General features: G+C 42.0%; 1 pseudogene; it reads left to right on the forward strand.

Annotated features, from left to right (window-relative positions):
• LOC142442363 (proliferating cell nuclear antigen pseudogene) overlaps positions 1-23,991 on the forward strand; it is a 38,821-nt pseudogene that overhangs the window by 13,916 nt on the left and 914 nt on the right.

Here is a 23,991-nt window from a genome sequence, read left to right on the forward strand (position 1 = left end):
GGAACCAGGCCGGGTGCTGTGGAACACTGAGGAATTGAATTTTGGGGGCTCATGGCATGCTCCAGAGGCTGCACCCGTGAGATCCGATGCAGAAACTCCATTGGGTGAACTGGACTCGACCTCAGACAACTTGTATCCTGAGGACTTAAGACCGAAAATTCACGGAAGCAGACAACAGCTGTACCAAGATTGTTGAACTGCCCACCACCATCACTAAACCCACCTCACCCCAAAATCCTTATTCTACTTCATGTCTCTATAGGTTCATCAGTCCTGGTTTTTATATGTTGAAAAATGGAAAAACACATAACACAGCTCCAAGACGGTGATGTCCAGTGACCTGACACCTCTGAGATACATCCTAATGTGGGCAAGCAAACACCAAACAGAACAAACCAAACCAAAGATACAGACAGTTTAGGAAACCACATCAGGTCTAGCCTGCATAGGGGGGTTTACTGACAAAGTTTGAACTGTTCGAGTCAGATTTCTGCCTTTGACCTTCTATGCGCCTCTCTCCGAAGTTCTCTGTTCAGGAACCACTTTCCTTCCATCCCGCAATTATAGATAGAGGGAGTTCTTCAGGGGCTTACTTCCTGTGGAGTTCCACAAATCAATCTCGGGCTCCCAGTGCCAGCCAGAGCCTCTGTACACCAGGTTCTCACAGTTTAGGCTCTGATACTAGTCCCTCCTCCGACTTCAGATTATATGGTTTGTCATCCTTCGGTGACTAATAATGGTGTTTTCTTCTATATAGAGTTATTTGACATTTCACATAGAGGGCTGCTTGTTTGGAAACAAGGTGTTAAACCCCAGGCGCTATTTTATCTGTTAACCAGGCACCATCTACATTCTTCACCACAGTTTGCTCTAGCACCCATATCTTCTGCGTTCCTTTCCTGACGGCAAGTATCTAGCAGGCAATGATGTAAGAACTACCATATGTACTCATGTATAAGCCGAGTTTTTCAGCACATTTTTAATGCAGTTTTTGTGGTAAAATTAGGTGCCTCAGCTGATATTCGGGTCAGCTGATACTTGAGTATACATGGTAATTGTCCTTAAATTGGAGCTAGGATTCAGTGTGAGCCCAAAACCCATTCCTGGACTTATGTTTATTGATTTTCTTTTGACTTATTAGTACTTGAGGGTTAATACATATGCCATATCATTCCATAGTTCAATCTCATCAAACAGAATTGTACGATTGCTTCCAAAATCAGTTTCCCAGCATACTTTTCCTTCTTGATCACCTTGATATTCTCCCTTTTACCCCAACCCCCAGCCCAACCCTTGCTCTTAAACCCTTTGGAACGAGCACACATTATAGGAGCTCATGTACTTAGGGGCCAGCTGACATAATCATATGTAACTCATAAACCTCCGGGTGGTTTGAAGATTTTGCATGGTTGACAATTAGCACTCCCCTCCATGGCTCCAAAGATGGGAACTGCCAGTAATCATTTCTCTTAGAAGCATTAGTAAAAGACAGGTCTTAATGACATGGAGGTTAAAGATACCCCAGTAGTCCAACTATTCCAGCTTGCTGTTTTTATTGTGACGTGTCATGGACCTGGCTCCAACTCACAGCAACATTCTGTACAACAGACTGAAACTCTGTCAGTCCTCATCATTGGTATGTGTGAGCCCATCATTCCAGTCACGGAGCCAACCCATCTCATCAAGGGTCTTCCTTTTTCCAACATGATGTCCTTTGAGAAGGACTGACCTATTTTGATAACATGTCCAAGTGTGTGAAACCAAGTCTTGCTATCCTGGCTGTACAGTCTCGGAAACCTGACAGAGCAGCCCTCCTCTGTCCTACAGGTAGTTCCTTATCAGCCAGAACTGACTCAAGGGCAGTGGATTAATTAATTAAATGATTCTGATTGGTCAAACCTAACTAGCATTGTCTTTAAAGCCAAAATGAAGGACCTGCTTGTGACAGGCAAGTCTTGAAAACCCGATGGTGCCTTTCCGCTCTGCACGCAGGGAGTCAGAGTGGGCACACCAAATATTAATGACTACAGCAGTGAAACAATGGTAATCACAAAAAGAGGGAGAATTAGGCATTTTGTGCTACTGATGGCAATATAAAATATCACCTATGAAGTATTCTTGCCAAATAATTGGACCCGAATGTGCTCAAACATCCGTATTTATGATTTTACTAGGAAAACAGAAGAATGCTTTGTCAGAATGACCTGGGTTGGTCATGACTCACCTCTTGTGACTCCACAGGAAAGAAGGAAGAAGGAAACCCCCCTGAACATCTGCCTAAGGCTGGGTCCTAGGAGGTAGAAGTCAGGCGTGCTTTTTCCCCAAAACTTCTTTCCCAAATCTGACAAAATAATAATTCATTTCATTGGCCACACAGAACTCACAGATCACACTCCTGATGATGGAATCCGCTAAGAACATTCTCAGATCACAGCTCAGATTCAGAAATGCTCAGCACACAGTTCTTTGGTCAGGGCAGCCTTATCTCAGGCATGGAGCTCCCGTATAAAAGTGTTTTAGGGCTACTGATAAGTGGCCGTGGCATTCCACATACGCCGCACCCCCAAACTGTTCAACCCAAGCTGAGTGGATGACCAAACCCAGCTCCCTGGGTGAAGTGCCTGGAGGCATTCCATTTATAAGTGAGACGCCTGCCTGCAGGCACGTGCGGGCTTTCTTGCTCTGAAGGCCTGGAAGCCGCTTCCCTGTCTCACACCCAATGTTCTCCAACTACTTTCTCGCCAGTGTCCGCTCCACTGCTGCTTCTTTGGTGACTCCTGGATCAAGGAAGTTCAGTGAGCAGGCATTTTGGTGTCCAAAGGATGTGCTCTAGATCATCTTTTATGATGATAGTCAGATTACCTTGTTCCTGCTTCTGAGATGACTCATTGTACAGTCCCCACATTAAAGTTCCATGCAATCTATTCACATGGCCCTACCGAGGCATTTGGTGGGAGTTAGAAAAGCTATGTCTAAGAGAACCATTATCAAGTAATTCACGTTACCACAGTGTTTAATGATTCTCTAGTGATACAAAATATAATAATCCAGTTTTTTAAGTAAATAAATTAGAAGAGAAAAAGGGAAACTAGAATAAATAAATCTAAGAAATGTAAAAAATGGAAGAATGTTACTCATTTCTGAGTCTAAAAGTGATCAAACATGCAATCAAGTTCTAGTTGGATAATTTGTGAATGGAATGTGAATGTGGGAAACAATGAAGGACCAGCAGGTAGAAAATATGTCCATGATGGTGAAGATGAAGCTAGTGATCACATGATAGAATTTTGCAAAGCCTATGATTTATACATTGCAAGTATTTCATTGCGAAAAGAGCAATGCATAAAGAGCAAATCCATGCATGGACTTCACCAAATGGAATACACAGGAATCAAACTGACTACCTCTGTGGACAGAGACAATGGAGAAGCTCCATATCATAGGTCAGAACAAAGTCAAGGCCTGAAGGTGGAAGAGATGATCAAGGGCTCATATGCAAGCTCAAATTGAAGAAAATTAAAATAACTCCATGAGAGTCAAAATATATCCCATCAGAATTTGTGGATTAATCTCAAGGGTTGATTTGATGCATTGGAGCCTGTGGTGGTTACATAATCTGGTGTCAATTTGAGGATTAAATGTGTAGGGGTGGAGTCTAGCGTGTCAATCCAGAGATAGCCAATGAGACCTCTGTGTGGACATGGCCTTCTCCTGAGAATTCTGGAAACTGTAGTATTTTTCCCCCCTTGGAGATGGGAGGTACCTCTGTCACTCTACTCAGCCCCTTGGAGACTCTCTACTGACAAGGCCTACTCCTTGTAAGAAATCCCCGAGGAGAAGCCACATGGACCTACCCTGATGCTGCCTGGGTGCTGGAGAAGCCAAGTGGAGAGTCCTGCCAGCGTTGAGATGCTTACAATGCCACTGGATCCAAAGATTTTCTACCCACTGGCCTGTGATCATCCTGCATCCGGTGTCACTGCATGCGTTTCATGAGTCAGAGGAGGATTTTGGAGATTGGTATCAGACATATGGGCCAGTATTGGACTTACGGGCTTTGGCTGGACTGGGTTGGGATGCTTTCTTAATGTAAAATTACCCTTTATAAAAAACTCTCTCTTATACCCATATGAATCTCCTCCCTGGATTTGTTTCTCTAGTTTACACAGACTAACACAGAGTCTAATGACCAGAAACCAGGTCAGTTATGAGGTGAAGTTAAGAGAACCATACAGGTAGAAACAAAAATTTGAATCTTAAAATGAGAAGACAAGAGAGACTGAGATTGATGTGAAACTTGTTCAGAAGAGATTCTGAAACTTGCTCTTATGCATAGAAAAGCTACAGCCAAGAGCAAGAAAATAAAGAAGAGAACTGAGAGCTGAACAAGATCTCAAAGGCAATTCAGGAAAACAAAATAAAGTCTTATAAGTAAATGTGTAAAAGAGCTGGAGTTCAAAAACCAAAAGGGAAGAACTCGTGTGGCATATCACAAGCTGAAAGAACTAGAGGGGGCGGGGGAGGGGGTGGGGGGAATGAAGCATTAAAATAGCAGTATTGAAGGATTTTAATGGGCAAAATATTGAAAAGCACCGAATCATCAAAAGAAGGTGGAAGGAATACACAGTCATTATACAAATGATCAAGCACATGATCAAGAACTGCTGGCACTGACAAAGGCCAAGTGGCACTGAAAGCATTGTAGAAAAAACTGCCTCCAGGAATTTGCTAAGAAACAATTGAGCTATTTCAATAAATAAATTTGGTGTTAGCAGTGCTCATTTGTTTATACAAAAACACTGGAAGACAGCTACTTAGCGACCCTACTGGAAGAGACTCCTATTTGTGCTTGTTTCAAAGAAAATTTATCTAGACAATGTGGAAGTTATCCATCAGTATCATTAATATCAGTCAAATAATTTTTTGCTGAAGAGAATTAAAAAATGGTTACAGCAGTATGCAGACAATTGCCAGAAATTCAAGTCAGATTCGGGAGAGGACTAAAACTTGGTATATCATGGCTGATAGCACATGGATTTACTCAAAAGCAGAGAATACGAGCCAGATAAACATGAGTTTCATTTATTCGCTATGAAAAGGCATTGGACTTGTGGGTCATAATACATTATGATGCACATTGTGAAGACTGGGGATGACACAAGACTACATCATGCTGTTGAAGAATCTATGTATCGACCAAGAGGTTGTCGTTGGAACAGAATAAAGGGATTCTGAATGGTCTGAAATCAGGAAATATGTGCCTTGTGATCACAGTCTTCACCATATGTGTTCAGTGTGTATACTGGACAACTAATTCAGAAGTCTGGATTCCTTTAAGAAGAATGAAGCCTCAGAATCAACAGAAGACATTCTTGCTTGCTCCAAGTGAAGCGGACTCGAAGCACTTACTGGTGAAGAGTTAAGCCTCTAGGCCACATTCAGTATGGATTACACCGCAATGTAAAGAAGGCAAAGATTCTCAAAACTAGACCACTAAGCAGCATAATGGTAAATGGAGAACAATTAGAAGTTGCTGAGAATTTCAATCTACCTGGATCCATAATGAATGCCCCTGGCAGCAGCGATCAAAAATTCAAACAACTACATTTTCATTTAAATCAAACAACAAAAATTACATTGAGCAATTCTTCTGCGGAAGACATCTTGAGTGGTAAAAAGTAAATACATAACTTTGGTCACTGAGATGTGCCTAACCCAAGCGACAGTATTTACAATCATGTGACAGATGGGAAATAAGAAAATTCAAAGAATTAGTATCTTTTAATTATGGTGTTGAAGAAGAATATTATGGTAGTTACATAATATGGTGTCAAATTGAAAAGGGGTAGATTCTAGCTTGTCAATCGGGTCACACAGCTTGCTGTACTCATTTTGAGGTACCACAAAGATAAATAGCTCACTGGAGGCCAGATACACACAGAGGCCCTCTGCAATACATTCCTGTTGACAAGTTTCATGGAGCTACATCTGATGGAGCCAGAGCCCTGGAGCTTGAGGAGCTACTTGGACACCCACCCCAGCTCTGAGATGCACCCAGAGCCACTGAATGCTCATTACTTTCCACCCACTGACCTGCAATCTTCCTGTATTTGACGTCAGTGCATGTGTTTCATGAATCTGAAGAGGAATTCATAGACTGGTATCAGGTGTATGGGCTAATATCTGGACTTACAGACTTGAATTGAACTGAGCTGAGATTTTTTTCTTAATATACAATTGTTCTTTTATATAAAGCTCTTTCTTTCTTCTTCCTTTTTAAAATCATGTTATTGGGGCTGCTTAAAGCTCTTTCTTATACACATATGAGTGTCCATGAATTTGTTTCTCAAGTCTACCCAGACCAACACAAATATTAAACATATCACAGACTGTTCGAAGACCATGCAAGTCTGTTTAGGAAGTACAGCCAGGACTCTCCTTAGAAGTAAGCATGGACCACCTTCATCTCATGTGCTTTGGGCAAATTGTTAGGAGGAACTAGAGCCCTGGTGACGTAGTGGGAACAAGTTGGGCTGCTGACCACAAGATCTGCTATTGGAAACCACCAGCCATGCACCGGAGAAAGACCACTGTTTCTACTTCTGTAAACGTTAGTCTTGGACACCCACAAGAGCAGTTTCATCGTGTCCCCTGGGGTTGCTGTGTGTCAGAATCAACGCCATTGCAGTGAACTTGGCTTTGATTTTTGAGTAGCAATAACAATGTGCTCAGAGAGAGCACAGTTGGTACAGAACAGGCAGTGTTCCCTTTTGTTGTTCATAGTGTCTCCATGAGTTAGATCCCATTCCAAAGTTAATGGCATCTAATAATAGACAGTAATTTCAAAAGACATTAATAAAAAGGTTGACAGAAATCACAAGGCAAAATTAAAACATCTGCCAACAGTGTGATATTTTATACCCTTCTCCAATAATTGATAGAATAAATGCATTATTTTGCATTTTTAATCAAGTTCAAGCACGTGCAATGAGCATATGAGTGAATAGACCTATGTAGAATCCCGTATTCATCAACTGAAGACTGTGATTCTTTTCAAATTACTATGGAACGTGTATAAAAATTTTCCAAGAACTAAATCTTAAAGCAGACTTAATACATTTAAAGGTTCATATCGTAAGGATTTTTCTTGACCTCAAGAAATAATAGATACATTCTAGGCCCTTGTACACCATTCCCTGATTTCTGTCTCTGCCTCCCAAAGAAATAAGCATTATCATGAATTCATCATTTCTTAGGTGCCATTTTCAGTATGCTGCTCATGCACTGAACTGCACTTGTGGAGAAAAGATTGAAGTTGTAGAGGGTTTCATTTTGCGTGGATCTACATGGAAGCAGCAGTTAAACACGCAAACAACATACTGCATTGGATACGCCTGCTGCACAAGACTTCTTGAAAGTGCTAAAGCACAAGGATGCCACTTGGAGGTCTGTTTGACTCATAGTGTTTTCAGTCACCTCATAGGCATGTGGAAGTTGGACCATGAATATGGAGGAATGAAAAAAAAGAGATGTATTTGAATGATGGTGTTGGTAAAGAACAATGAAAGTACCATGGACTTCCAGAAGAACAACAATTCTGTCTTGGAAAAAGTACAGCGAGAATGCTCCTTAGAAGTGGGGAAGATGAGAATTGTTTCACCTACATGTGATGAGGAGAGACAAGTCTCTGGAAAAGGATCTCTTGCCTGGTAAAGTAGAGGGGCAGCCAAAAAGAGAGAGATCCTCAACGAGATGGATTGACACAATGGCTCACAATTGTGTGGATGGTGCAGGATGGGCAGTGTTTTTGCTCTGTCACTATGAGTCAAACTGACTGGGCAGCACCTAACAACAACAACAATACTTATGTAAGGATCCCTTGTGACATCATGTGGTATTTATTGACGTGAAGTGGCAATTAGAACCCAGTAGGCACTCTAGGGGAGAAGATGAGGCTTTTGCTCCTGCAGAAAACCTAGGGAGCAGTTCTACTCTGCCCTGTAGGATGGTGATGAGTTAGAATCAACTGTATGGAAGTGGGCTGGTTTGGGGCTTTGGTATGCTTATTTATATAAAAAGTCCTGTGTAGTATGGAAGAGACCAGACCAAAACCAGGGATGTACATGGTAGACAATGGTGGAGGAGGTGGGGAAAGGAAAACAAAAGGATGAATACAAGGAAGAAAAGGGTAGTGGGGTCATGGGGCATTAATCCACCCAAGGGGAGGGTATTGTTTATATCTCCACAGGGAAAGTGGGACCAGACTTCAACCCAGTGTCGCAAGGTGTCAATGCAATATCCCGGTGTGGAGTAGGGAACCACTGGAGAGGTCTGGGAGGCTGGCCCCAGCACCATAAATTAAGTGGATTCCTGCCCCTCCCCCGATAAGAATTTTTTCCAAAGGACGACATTGACTCTGCAGCTCCGGGAGATGAACATATCTGATCAGAGCACACGGGAGAAGATGAAGGGGCAGGAGGAGAGAGTGGAGCACAGCCTGGCCCACCAGGCCGTGATGATGATGTTCCTGAGTAGAGCAGCCAGTCCACAGAGAGAACAACATGGCTGGCCCCACTATGAGACATGATGCCAATCAGTGACTAAGGGCGATACAGGGGACAGCACCGGAGACACAGTGTGGGAATTGCACCTGACCTGATGCCACCACACCGAGGCAAATCACTGGGGGAGTGCAGCGGAACAGCAAGGGAATGGAGTGGCAAGGTCCCCAGGGAATGCTGAAAGTGGACTTTGGGGCCAGGGTGTGGTGCCCCAACAGACTGGACTGGAAAACGCTCCTAAGGACCAGCAAACGATCCCTGAACTAACTACAAGCTTTTCTCTTGTGAACTGTTTTGTTCTGTTCTTTGTCAGTGGTTTGTTTTTGTTGTTTTGTTGTCTGGTTGTATACTGTTGCTTTGTTTTCCTCTGTCTTGTTTCCTGCATGTTAGTGTCTCCACAGGTCTGTCTGAATAGGACAGGCTGGATGAATTATCTGGAGGAAAAACAACGGGACCCGACAGTTCCGGGGGGACTTGGGGTGGGGGGGTAGGGGGGGTAAGGAAGTGGTGTTAACAAACCCAGGAATAAGGGAAAAACATGGACCCCAAATGGTAGAGAAGGGGGAGTGGCAGGCCTGGTGGGAAATGATCAAGGGTAAGGTTACTTAGAGAAGAGGTATACCCTAGCCCAGGTGGCGACGAAGCATGGTAGTAGGGCAGGAGGAAAATCAAGGGAGATGGAGGAAAGAGCTAGGAGTCAAAGGGCATTCATGGAGGTCTAGACAAAGACATGTACATGCAAATATACATAGGAGGATGGGGAAATAGATCTATGTGTCTATATTTATAGGTCAAGTATCAAGGTGGCGGAAGGACCTTGGGCCTCTACTCAAACACTCCCTCAATGCATGAATACCTTCTTTTATTAAATTGGAACTCTATGATGTTCACTCTCCCGACACAACAGCTGGAGCCAAAGTGGGTGAACAAGTAAATGTGGTGAAGAAAGCTGATGGTGCCCGGCTATCAAAAGAGATAGTGACTGGGGTCTTAAAGGCTTGAAGATAAACAAGCGGCCATCTAGCTCAGAAGCAACAAAGTCCACATGGAAGAACACACCAGCCTGTGTGATCGAGTGGTCCCAAAGGGATCAGTTACCAGGCATCAAAGAACAAAAAAACATATCATTGACTGCACACCTCCATGATAGGATCGCTGAAGACAAATGGGTGCATAAGCAAATGTGGTGAAGAAAGCTGATGGTGCCCGACTATCAAAAGAGATAGTGTCTGGGGTCTTAAAGGCTTGAAGGTGAACAAGCAGCCATCTAGCTCTTAAGCAAAAAAGCCCACATGGAAGAAACACACCAGCCAGTGCGATCACGAGGTGCCAAGGGACCAGGTATAAGGCATCATGCAAAAAAAAAAAAAAGATATAAGTGTGTGTATGTATGTGTATATGTATGTATATATATATATATACCATATTAAATGAAGGGGGAAGTGCAGAGTGGAGACCCAAGGCCCAAGTGTCGGCCAATGGAGATCCCCTCATAGAGGGGTTTAGGAGAGGAGATGGGTTAATTAGGGTGTGAGGTAGTATCGATGAAGAACACAGCTTTCCCCCAGATCCTGGATGCTTCCTCCTCCCAACTACCATGATCCGAATTCTACCTTGCAGGGCTGAATAGGACAGAGGCTGTACACTGGTACATATGAGGGCTGGAGGTACAGGGAATCCAGGGTGGATGATACCTTCAGAACCAAGGGTGTGAGGGACGATGCTGGGAGAGTGGAGGGTGAGTGGGTTGGAAAGGGGGAACTGATTACAAGGATCCACATGTGACCTCTTCCCTGGGAGAGGGACAGCAGAGAAGGGGTGGGGAGGGAGACTCCGGATAGGGCAAGATATGACAAAATAACGATGTATAAATTACCAAGGGCACATGAGGGAGGGGGGAAAGGGGAGGGAGGGCAAAAAAAAGAGGACCTGATGCAAGGGGCTTAAGTGGAGAGCAAATGCTTTGAGAATGATTGGGGCAGGGAATGTATGGATGTGCTTTATACAATTGATGTATGTATATGTATGGATGGTGATAAGAGTTGTATGAGTCCCTAATAAAATGTAAAAAAAGAAAAGAGAAAAAAATGATTATGGCAAAGACTGTACAGATGTGCTTTATACAATTGATGTATGTATATGTATGAACTGTGATAAGAATTGTATGAGCCCCAATAAATTGTTTAAAAAAAAAGAATAGAAGTAAAAAAAAAAAAAGTCCTGGTGGCACAGACATTGAGCTGTGATCTGTATGGCTGGCAGTTTGACACCACCAACAGCTGCGTGGGAGACTGGACTTTCTACTCCCGTAAATAGTTACAGTCTCAGGAACCCACAGGGGTCGCATGGACTGTTGCTGTGAGAGGTGGTACAGTGGATTTCCCTTTGAGCTGCTTCTAAGGTCAGCAACTTGAATCCACCCGTGTCTCTGAGGGTGAAGGATGAGGCTTTCGGCTCTTTTACAGATTTACACCCTCAGACCTTTAACATGCTGAGTCAGAATTAACTCTAGAACAGTGTAGTGGAAGGTTTTTTTTGTTTTTTGTTTTCTTATATTTAATTTAAAAGTGCTGGTGGTGCAGCGGTGCAGTAGGTTAATTGCTGGGCTGCGAACTGAAAGGCTGGAGAATCCAGTCTACTAGCTGCTCCTCTACAGAAAGACGAGACAGTCTGCCTCAGTAAAGGCTTACAGCCTCAGAACCTATGGAGATGTCCTGTCCTATAGAGTTGCCTTGAGCTGTAACCCACTCAACAGCAGTGGACTGCATCTATCTATCTATCATCTACCATTCTATATGTAATTTACATATGTGTGTGTGCCATTGTGTATAATACAATTCAATTGTGTATAATACAATTCAATATATTAAAGAGTTGTGTAACCATCACCACAATCCCTTTGGGGTCATTGTTCTCATCTTGTATTCATTCTTATTAGCTCCTAATTTCCCCCTCAAACTCCCCTGTCATATCCCTAAGGATCCCCTAATATTGTTTCTGTTTCTATAGATTTATTTATGCTGGATTTCATAAAACGAATGTCATACAAAAAATACCCCATCAGCGACAACAAAATAAAACACACAATCTCAATCCTACCAGAAAATAATAAATGCTAGAACAAGGTAAAATGGGTCAAAAGGGAAAACAAATGGTAAGATGCTGAATTTTAACTATATCTGCCACGATCTACTTTCCAATGCACTTTGTCTGAATACAAAACTATTCACATATCTGGTCAAAGGTTTAAGGGAGTTCAATGAATACTTAATCCACGAGAGGACTCAGCAAATGAATTTTGGGCTTTCACTGTCATCCATAGCCTTCCTGCAAGAGGTATGTTTGTGTATTTATATTATAACCACATATTTGTACTGCTTAATACCTTATGTGGATTTACTTTGGCAGACTTTTGGAATTGTGTTTGGACTACACTTTATATAGCATTGCTTTTTGTTCAGGATTATGCCTTTTTGTTTTGTTGACATGATAGTATGTTAGTGCTTTGATTTGAATAGCAGTAGAGTAATATTGTTTTATAAATATATTTTTGAAGCGACACTTTCTTCCCTTGTTGAAAGTGCTTGTTTCCAGTGATGCTCTAGATAACATGCTTGGACCACTTCTCTGACTTTGACCTCAGCCCCGGGAGTGACCTGCATTGACTGTATCAATGGCCTCGCTTGTCCTCTGGCTCCTGTTGAGTTCAGGCAACAGGAGGCACCTGCCCCCAGTGGTAAGAGCAGAGGGGGGACTGGGGAATTAAATTTCTGGCTCTGTCCTCATTCTTCATCTCAGGCTGGCCATACCCTTCAACCGAGGGTTACAGACGCAATCTCACACTCCGTCCTTACATTTTCGATTCCAGTAACTGTCCAGCTCTTTCCTTCAGGGAATTATCACCCAGCTGTTACTGGCCCTAGCAAATTACCCTGTTCCTTGTAGTTTCTACATATCTGCCCGTCCCTTTGTGAATCGTGAATTAATTGCTCCTCAAGTTATTCAATGTCGGGATGCCATCCACTTCCGAGAAGCCCTAGAGGCACAGAGGATCAGGTTGGGCTGCTGATTGCAGAGTCCGCTGTTTGAAACCACCAGCTGCTACTTACTGCAGTGGAACCCGTAGGGTCAGCTCTACCCTGTCCTACAGTGCTGCGATGAGTCAGAACTGATTTGATGGCAACGAGGTTTGTGCAATGAGGCAGGGTTTCTGTTGTTGTCGTTGTGGAGATCTTCTTCCTGGTAAGACCATAACGAATAGGAATGTAAAAATGAATATATAAATTAAAATGCAAAACCAGACGCCTTTTCTACTCACTAAATAATTCAAACTGCATATTGTGGAACTTCTTCTCAAGGAACTTAATGGTTGACGCAAATCTTTCATCAATGCACTTGTAAAATTTCCAAATAACTTACTGATTTCTAAAAACTGTTGATGAAATCTTTTATTGGATGTACTTTTAACACTCTTTACCAGCACCATATTTCAAATGCATCAATTCTTCTTTGGTCTTCCTTGTTTGTAATCCAATTTTCCCACGCACACGAAGTGGTGAAAATAGTCTTGGGTCAGGTATAACTTAGTCCTCAAAGTGACATCTTTGCTCATGAACATATTATAGGGATTATTTACAGCAGATTTGCCCAATACACTATATCATCTGATTCCACTGCTTCTGTGGGTGCTCATCACAAAAAAGACTTTCTACTCCCGGAAAGAGTTACAGTCTCAGAAAACCACAGGGGCAGCTCTCCTCTGTCCTTCAGGGGTGCTGGCAGTCAGAGTAGACTGGATGGCATGAGTTTGTTTTGTTTGGTTTTGGTGGGTGTTGACTATGGATGCAAGTAAAATAAAACTCTTGTCATTTTCAGTATCGCCTCCATTGATCATAATGTCCTCTACTGATGCAACTGGGAGGGGGTTTTCTTTTCTGTTGAGGTATAAGCCACACTGAAAGCTGTAGCCTCTGATCATTAGTAATTCCTTCAGTTCTTCTTCACTTTCGGCAAGCACAATTGTATCATTTTCATATCACAAGTTATTGATGAGTCTCCCACCCATTCTGCTGCTACATCCTTCTTAATGTAGTCTGGCTTCTCGGGTTATTTGCTCAGCCTAGAGATTGAATAAGTATGGTGAAAGGCTGCAACCCTGGTGCACAACTTTCCTGATTTCAAAGCTTGTGGCATCCCCTCTTCTGGACATACAACGGACTCTGCATCGTACGCAGGTTCCACACGAGCACAATGAATTGTTCTGGGGTTCCCTTCCTTCACAATGTTACCCATAAACATACTCTGATGGGGTTTTTTTCATCCTCAATAAAACATAAAGAAACACCTTTCTGGTACTCTTTGCTTTTTGCCAAAATCCATCTGACACTAGCAATAGTATCCTTGACAATGTAATCTTTTCTAAAAATGTGTTGAATTTTAGGCAGTTCCCTGTTGATGTACTCCTGCAGTCATTCTTTCAATTAGCATCAGTAAAATTTTACTTGAATGTGTCACTAATGGTATTTTTCAATGCTTTCTGCCATCGATTGCTTCCCCTAATTGAAATGAGCACAAATATGGATCTCATCCAGTCAGTTGGCCAAGTAATTGACTTCTAAATTTCTGAGGATAGATAAGAGAGTGCTTCCAGCATTGCATTCATTTGTTGCAATATCTTAATTGGTATTCTGTCCGTCCCTGGAGCCTCATCTTTTGCCAAATTCTTCAAACAACTTTATTAGCATATGATACTGTGGCAGTTACATAATACCCTGTCAACTTATGAAGGGGTGAAGTCTAGCCCGTCAATCAGGTCATATCCAATGAGGCCTCTGTGAGGGCATGGCCTTCTCCTGAGGATTTTGGGAACTCCTGTTTTCCTCCCTGGAGGCAGAACACACACTCTTCCTGAGAGACCTTCCCTTTGGAGCTACATGGTACTTCACTGGAGCTGGAGGAGCCACTTGGACCCACACCAGTCCTGAGATGCTTCCACTGCCACTGGATCTATAAGACATCCCACTCCCTGGGCCTGTGATCTTCCTGCATTTGGAATCATTACATGTGTTGTGTGAGCCTCAAGAGGAATTTATAGACTGGTATCAGATATATGCGCTAATATTGAATTTATGGACTTGATAAGGACTGGACCGGGATGGTTTTATATAAAACTCTTTCTTATACACATGTGTCTCTGCATTTGTTTCTCTAGTTAACCCAGGGTAACACAGATACTAGAAAAGTTAAGGAGTCTTGGTGGTTCAATGAGTCAGAATCAATTCTACAGCAATGGATTTTGGTTTTGGTTTGGTAGTACAACCGTTAAGTGCTTAATTGCTAACCAAAGGCTAATGTTTCAAATTCCTTAGCATAAGAGACACGAGGAAAGACATACTCCCATAATGAATACAGCCTAGGAATCCCTTAAGGCAGCGGTTCTCAACCTATGGGCCATGACCCCTTGTGAGGTCGAACAACCCTTTCATAGGGGTCACCTAAGACCATCAGAAAACATATATTTCCGATGGTCTTAGGACCTGAGGCTCCACTCCTCTATCCATCTCTAGGGGGGTCCACCCACATGCTGATATGCACACATACATGTACCCGGAGTGAAGACAGTTATCCATGCTACACCATGCTTCAAGACAAAATTTCATTTATTTGTCATTAGAAATGAATTTTTCATAATATATAATTACCTATTGTTTTGTGATTAATCACCATGCTTTAATGGTGCTCAATTTGCAACAATGAAAATACATCCTGCATATCAGATATTTACATTACATTTCATAACAGTAGCAAAATGAGAGTTATGAAGTAGCGATGAAAATAATGTTATGGTCGGGGTCACCACCCCATGAGGAACTGCATGAAAGGGCCGCGGCCTGAGGAAGGCTGAGAACCACTGCCTTAAAGGCACTACTACTACGTCATATGGAGTGTCTGTGAGTCTATCCACTTGAGGGGAAACAACATCATCTGATTTGGGCTCTAATACACATATGCATATTTCCTTGACCAGTGTTGTCAACATCTTCCCAGGGTGGATGGTTTTCGGATGGACGGTGAGTGAAGGAGACAGCTTTTGAGGGGTTGTTGTAGGGACTCTACCTCGCTTGCTCTACTCAGCAGACAGAGACCACCGCAATCGTTTGAATGGGGGCTTTTAATATAAAGGAATGTTTAGTTCTGCTAAGGGAAGACAGAACATTAGAATTGGAGGAAGGTTTATTAGCTTGAGAAATGCAGATGACGCAACATTGTTTGCTGAAAGTGAGGAGCTCAAGTGCCTGCTGATGAAATTCAAAGATTACAGCCATCAGTATGGATTACAGGTCAGTGGAAAGAAAGCCAAAATAGTCACACCTGGACCAGTAGGTAACATGATAAATAGAGAAAAGATTGAAGTTGTCAAGAATTTTGGCCTGCTTGGATTCACAATCAGTGCTCATGGCAGCATGAGTCACGAGATCAAAAGATGAGCTGCATGGGGTAAATCTGCTGCACACTAGCTCTGTAGAGCTTTGAAAAGCAAGGATGTTATTTTGGGGGTTAAAGTACACCTGACCCAAGCCATAGCCTTTTCGATTGTTTCCTAGGCGTGTGAAAGCTGGGCCTAGAAAGGGAAGGCCTAGAAGAACCCATGTGTCTGAATTAAGGTGCTGGAGAAGAATTTTGAACATACCACGTGCTGCTAAAAGGACAAACAAATTTGTCTCGGGAGAAGTATAATCAGAGTGCTACTTAGAGACAAAGATAGCAAGGCTTCATCTTACATACTTTAGACATGTCAGGAGAGACCAGTCATGTTGGTAAAGCAGAGGGACAGCAAAAGAGAAGAAGGCTCCCAATGAGCTGGATTGTCACAGTGGCTGCAGCCATGGGCTCAAACATCGGAAGCTCCGTGATAACGGTACAGGACTGGGCAGTGCTTTGTTCTGTCCGCATAGGGTCCCTATGGGGCAGGGCCAATTCAATGGCACCAACACCAGCAACAGCCACAAGAGGAGAGAAGTCAAACTTACATACAATACCAATGTCCAGTAAAGGAAAAACTTGGAATGGGCTCCCTCCCAAAGGCAAACATTTTTATGTCATTGGAAAGACTATGATTATGACCCCCTGGACAACAGAGAACTTCGCTGGCTGTCCTGGGTCAGAGTTGGTCCAGAGATGCAGTTTGAAGTTGATAGGCAGCGAATCAAAGTTCAGCACTGAAAAACAGAAAGCTTCCCAAGAGACAGAGAGAGAGACAGTACATTGAAACCAAGGGGAGAAACTGCATTTCTGCAGGACCACCCATTGACATTAGCTTAGGTGGCAAAGAAGATATGTGTACAGGGTCCAGCTTCAGTACCATCAAGCAGGAAGAATGTCAAGCTAATAAGTGCTAACTGACATAACAGCTTATACGTGGACATTAGGGGGAATTCTTGCTCTAATTAACATAACACATTAACTTTACCCTCGAGCCACACACCCTCAGATATATCTCCCCACAGTCTATCTTCCAACTGGCAGCATTTATAACTTTTGCCGGAGATTTTCTTTGTTCGTGGTGACTGTTCCTGTGGTAGTTATATAATCTGGTGTCAATTTGGGACGTACGAGCATTAAGAGTGAAGGGGTGGAGTCTACTCTGTCAATCAGGTCATACCCAATGAGGCTTCTGTGTGGGCAGGCCTTCCCCTAAGAATTTTGGGAATTCTGGTATTTTCTTTCTGGGAATTCCAGTATTTTCCTCCTTGGAGGTGGGAGGCAGACTCTCTCTCTCTCTCTGCTCACTCCCTTGGAGGTGCTTTACTGACAAGACACATGACACTACCCCTGGGAGGCAGAGAAGACACAAGGACCTACCCTTAGGCAACCAGAACCCTGAACCTGGGTAAGCCATGTGGAGATCCCTGCCAGCTGTAAGATGCTTACAGGGCCACTGGATCTACAATACTTCCCACCCACTGGCCTGTGATCTTCCTGCATTCAGCATCATTGCATGTGTTTCATGAGTCCAAAGAGGACTTTATAGATTGGTGTCAGACATATGGGCTAATATCGGACTTATGGTGTTGATCGGGACTGGGCTGGGATGTTTTTGCAATGTTCATTTGTTCTTGTATATAAACTTTTTCATTCTACACATATGGGTCTCCCTGGGTTTGTTTTTCTAGGCTACCCAGATTAACACAGTTGCCTATTCTGGGTGTTGGCTTGATGTGTCTGAAGGTTAATATCCCATGGGAAAAACCCCTCAACTAATGTTTCCTACAAATCGGTGTATAAATATTGTATTGACCTCACCACTCAGTATGAAAACTCTGAGGTCTTTTAATTCATTTCCCAGAGTTACCCCACAGGATTAAGCTCCAGTTGCCAGTGATATGTCTTGTATTTGTTGTGATTCCTCTCTTATCTTTCTTCCATACTGTATTAGCTGGAATCAGCTGCCCAATATAGCTACTCCTTGATAGTCAGATCTCTGATTATCCAATATCTTATGTTTTTTTCAAAACATTTTATTAGGGGACTCATACAACTCTGATCACAAGCCATACATACATCGATTGTGTAAAACACATCTGTACATTCTTTGCCCTCATCAATTTCAAAGCATTTGCTCTCCACGTAAGCCCTTTGCATCAGGTCCTCATTTTTCCTCTCCCTCCCCGCTCCCTCATGAACCCTGGATAATTTATAAATTATTATTTTGCCATATCTTGCCCTCTCCCATGTCTCTGCTCACCCCCTTTTCTGTTTATAATAGTAAAGAATTTATTACCTAACCCTGTCACATTAATGACCCACACCCACACACTTGGAAGTAAAGAACACAAAATGCAAGGTGAGAGTAAAAGTATTGTCAATTAAGTGTAAAATTATTGTCAATTAGAAGCTTTCTCTGTCTGTTCACTAATCCTTTGTATCAATCAGTTGCCATTGAGTGGACTCGCCTCATGGTGAGCCAGGTACAGCAGAGTAGACTTTTTCATGGCTAAATTTTCAGAAGTTGATGTTTGGCATTCTCTCAAGGTGCTTCTGGGTAGCCTCAAATCTTGAACCTTTGGGTTAGCAGTTGAGTGTGTTAGCCATTTTCAATACTCATAGATTCTTCATTCTTTGTGGGAAATCCTTTTCCCTCCATCAGCTTTAAAACATCTATAAAAACCACCATCACTTGACTGTCAGTTTGTTGTACTGTGGTTACCGGGGTGTTTCTATGATGCTCAACTGCGAGTATTTCAAATAGCAGCAGCATTGCTCATGAAGGACAGATGACTATACAAAGGTTTTTGACTGTATATCAGGGGTCCTCAAACTACAGCCGTGGGTCACATGCGGCCCACTGAGGATATTTAACTGACCCGCCAGGTGTTTTTGCCCCATTTGGTTTTTTACTTCAAAATAAGATATGTGTAGTGTGCATAGGAATTTGTTCTTAGTTTTTTTGGTTTTTTTAAAACTATAGTCCGGCCCTCCAATGGGTCTGAGGGACAATGAACTGGCCCCCTGTTTTAAAAGCTTGAGGACCCCTGGTATACATCATAACAACTGTAGATAATATTGCAAAGAATGGGGGATCTGGAATGCTTAATTGTGTTCATGCAAAACCTACACATAGACCAAGACATAGTCATCTGAACGGAAAATGAGAGTCATGAATGATTTAAAATCAGGCAAGACAGGTGTCAGGGTTGTATCCTCTCACCATATTGCTTTCATCTGTATCTTGAGCAAATCCTCCGGGAAGGTGGACTACCTGAAGAAGAATGCAGCATCAAAATTAGATAAAATGTTATGCATAACTCGCAATATGCAAGTGATACAACTTTACTTTCTGAAAGTGAAGAGCACTTGAGTCACTTCCTGACAAAAATCAAGAGACCACAGCCCTCAGGAGGGGTTGCACCTCCAGAAAAAGAAAACCAACATTCTCACACCTGGACGAATAAACAACGCATGATCAGAGGAGAAAGACTGAAGCTCCACATCAACACCAATGAAAGCAGCACTCACGGAATCAAACAGCACATTGCATTGGGCAAGCCTGCTGTAGAAGACCGCCTTAAAATATTAAAGAGCAAGGTTGTAGCTTTGAACACTGAAGTGTGGTATTTTCAAGCCATGATATTTTCAATGACCTCCTATGCATGTGAAAGCTGGCCAATGAATAAAGACAGCTTGAGAAGAATTGTGCCTTTAACTATGGTATTGGTGAAGAAGACTGCATATGCCACAGGCAGCCAGAGGGGCTAACAAGTCAGTCAGATGGAGTATTCTTTAAAAGGGAGGATGGTGGAACTTGATTTCACCAGATATTGGACACATTATAAGGAGAAGCCATTCCCTTAATACATGGTGAATTGGAGGGACAGTGAAAAAGAGGAAGACCCTCTAGGAGATGGATGGACACAATAAATGCAACAACGGGCTCAAACTTGACAATAATTGTGAGGATAGCTTAGCACCATGTCATGTTTTATGTGTTGTACACAGGGTTACTATGAGTGGGAACCAAGTTAAGAACACCTATCAACAACAACAACAACATATCAATAAGACAGGGGGAAAGCATCACATTGTCCAACACCTTACATGATGACAACCCTAAAGATTTTGGAATTCAAGGGAAATAACTCAATATGATTCAGGGCATATAAGAAAAGACAACAGCCAACATTATTCTTAATCGGGAAAGACTGAGAGTTTTCCCCTTGAAATAGGGAATTCTGCCTGAAATGCAGGTATTTTATCCTGAAGCATTAAATTCCATGTCAGATGAAGAGAGATAAGTGTGTATTTTGAAGCTGTACCAGCGAGGAGACCGCAGCAGTGCAAAGCAGTCTTTGTGATGCCCAATTTGAAATCACAATTCACAGAGCATAGATACTTTGGGCTTTGGGGAGCCACATTCAGATGTTTTGCTTGCATTAATTTGAGTTTCAGGGTAATCATGGGAAACAACTGTTGATCATGAACAAGCAAACAGAACAGTAAAGGTGTTTAAATCTGAGGCTAGTCTCAGTAGATTTTGTTGACTAGCTAGCTAGCAGGAGGAGCGCTCCATCACTAAGGGTCAGGGAGTTAAGATAAGGCTCTCTGCATTATCTGGCCTTCTCAGGTGACATCTGCATCTCACCTGCCTGCTTTACAGCAAGCTAGAGAGTTATTAAAACTCCACAGAGATTGCATTAAGTAAGGTAACCTAGGTACTTTATTTTGTAAGGGGAATTTTTCTAACTACATTAAATAAAATAAATTGGGTTACCAAAATAAGAAAAGGATATGTATAGTCACCATTCCTATTCAAAATTATATTAGAAATACAAACCAGAGCAATAAGAAAATAAATAAATAAAGGTATCCAGATTGGAAAATAAATAAAGTTGTCTCTATTTGTGGATAATGTGATCCTATACATAGAAAATCTCAAAGAATCCACCAGGAAACTTTTGGATGGGTGAGAGGACATCTGTGTTAGCTCCAAATAAAATGCTTTTGAAAGAAAAGAAAACATCCAAAGTTATCAGAGCAATTTAAGCAAAAATCAGTTAGATTTCAATACACCAGCCATAAAAAAATCTGAAAGGAAGATAATTAGGAAATTAGCACCCAAGAGAGAGAGAAAAAAACAACCCAAAACCTAGAAATAAATCTAACCTAAGACATGAAGTACTTATACAATGAACACTATAAAACATTGCTGAATGACATTAAAGAAGACATAAATAAAAGGAAAGACTTTCCATGATCAGGGACTGAAAGACTTAACATTGTTAATCTGTAAACACTATCAAAGAAATCTATAGATTCAACACAATCAAAATTCCTACAGCCTTATTTTCAGAAATAGAAAATAATTCCTGTGTTATATGGGATAGCAAGAGGCTTGCATAGTGAAAGCAATGTTGAAAGAGAATACTAAAACAGGAGGACTTACACTTCCTAACTTTAAAACATAATGCAGTAAAACCCACCTCTCTTCATTCACGCTGTTGAACTGTGATGGCTTGTGTGTTGCTATGATGAAGGAAGATCTGCCACCAGTATTTCAAATACCATCAGGGCCACTGAGAGTGAACTAGTTGCGGGTGAGCTTCCACACTCAGAAAGGACTGCACGAAGGAGCAGTCTGTCTACTTCTGAGGGTCCGGCCACTGAGAGCCTGAGGAATCGCAGAGGAACATTGTCAGATGAGCTCCTCGGGCTGGAAGCCACTCAAAATATGGCTGAGGAAGAAGTTCCTCCTCAATGAAGAGTCGTCCTTAATGCTGGAGTGAGTGGAGCTTGCAAGACCTTCATTTCGAGTGCAGTCGGACTAAAAAAGGAGAAGAACCACTGCAGATAGCCGTAAATAATCAGCACCTGGAATGTAAAACGCTGAAGGTTTTACAATTGAAAACAGAAATAAGAATGCATAAAGATTAGTACCCTAATCACTAATGAGCCGAAAGGGAAGTGCTTGCCATTCTGAGTCAGATAATCAGATGGTTCGTTATGCAGGGGAGGACAAGTTCAAGAGGTTTGACATGTGCTCATGATCAAAGAGAACATTTCAAGGTCTATCTTGAAGTGCAGTGCTGTCTGTGATAGGATACTTACTATCCATATGCCTCAACGGTGATTCAACTTATATACCAGCTTCTAAAGCTAGCTATGAAGACGTTGAAGAAGACTTCTGAAATTGCAAACATATAGCAAGATGCATTGATAATCATTTGCAATTGGAATGCAGGCGTTTTAAACAGAGGATTGATCAGTATTTGAAAAACATGACTTTGGTGATAGAAAGAAAGATGAAGATACCATGATAGAATTTGCAAGAACACTTACTTCTTTGTTGCAAACACCTTTTTTTCAACAACATAAAAATTGGTTAAACATATGTGCTCTGTCAGATGGAATACACAGGAATTACGTTGACTACATCTGTGGGAAGAGACAATAGGGGCCAAAGGAAAGCCAGCCTCTAATTGTGGGATCGTCCATCAATTACATATATGCAAGTAAAGGTTGAAGGTGACTAAAACTCAAACAATTCCACAAGGATAGCCTTGAATATATTCAGCCTGAACTTGGAGAACATTTAAAGATCAAATTAGACACACTGAGTACTAGCGAGAGTGATGTGATGGGCTGCGGGATAATGACATCAAGAATATCACACATGAAGAAGGCAAAAGGTCATTAAAAAGAAAGGTCAAAAACGGCTACGGGAAGAGACTCTGAAACGTGCTCTTTAGCGCAGAGTAGCACAATCAAATGGAGGAAATGGTGAAGCAAAGGAGCTGGACAGCATTTCAAAGGGAGCACAAGAAGAAAGGCAGAATAATATAATGAAGAAATGTATAAAAACCTGGATTAGAAAACCAAAAGAGAATACGCTCAGAATTGTCAAGCTGAAATTGAGGGGGGAGGGGAGGAATTAAGCCTCGGGTGGCAATATTGAAAGATTTCATGAGCAAAATATTGGATGATGCAGGATGCAGCAAAAGAAGATGGAAGGAGTACGCAGAGATCCTGTACCCCCCCCAAAAAAAACAAAGTCATTTTCTAACCATTCTAGAGAGTAACATATGATCAAAGACCAATGATATTCAAGGAAGAAGTCCAAGCTGCACTTAAATCATTAACAAAAAGGAATTGACAGAATATCACCCAAAATATTTCAACAACTTGTGGAAGCACTGGAAGCACTCACTTATATATGCCAAGAAATTTAGAAGACAACCACCTGGCCTGTCAACTGGAAGAGATTCCTTTTTATGCCCATTCCATAGAAAGAGGACAAAACAGAATGCAGAAATTATCAAACAATGTCATTAATATCTCATGCAAGTAAAACATTGCTGACAATGATTCCAAAAGGGTTTCAGCAGGATACAAACAGGGAGTTGCCAGAAATTCAAGCTGGATTCAAAAGAGGACTTGAATGAGCAGAGCATTTCAAAGAGAGCCCAAGAAAACATCAGATGGACGCTGGCATCAGCTGGATCTTGACTGAAAGCGTGCTTGTGTTGTATTGACTACCCAAAGGCGTCCACTGGTGTGGATGAGCACGGGCATGCAAACACGCGACATTGTGCTAATGTGAAACCTGCCCATAGAACAAGAGCCAGTGGCTGATTAGAGCAAGGGCATAAGGCATGGTTTAAAGTCAGGGAAGGTGTGTGTCAGCCTTGTGTTCTTCTATTATATGTATGATCTTTATCAATATGTATACAGACCAAATAATCTGAGAACCTGGAATGTATAAAGAATAATGTGGCAACAGATTGAGAGGAAGGCTGATTAATAACTTATGATAACAGATAACAAAGCCTAGCTTCCCGACGGCGAGGAAGGCTTGAAGGCCTAAAATACATAATAGCAACGGTGAGGATGACGCAGCACTTGGCAGTGTTCCATTCTGTTGTAGACAGAGTCGCTA

Source organism: Tenrec ecaudatus, chromosome 3 (assembly GCF_050624435.1).
Source record: "Tenrec ecaudatus isolate mTenEca1 chromosome 3, mTenEca1.hap1, whole genome shotgun sequence".
In the NCBI taxonomy this organism is placed as follows: domain Eukaryota; kingdom Metazoa; phylum Chordata; class Mammalia; order Afrosoricida; family Tenrecidae; genus Tenrec; species Tenrec ecaudatus.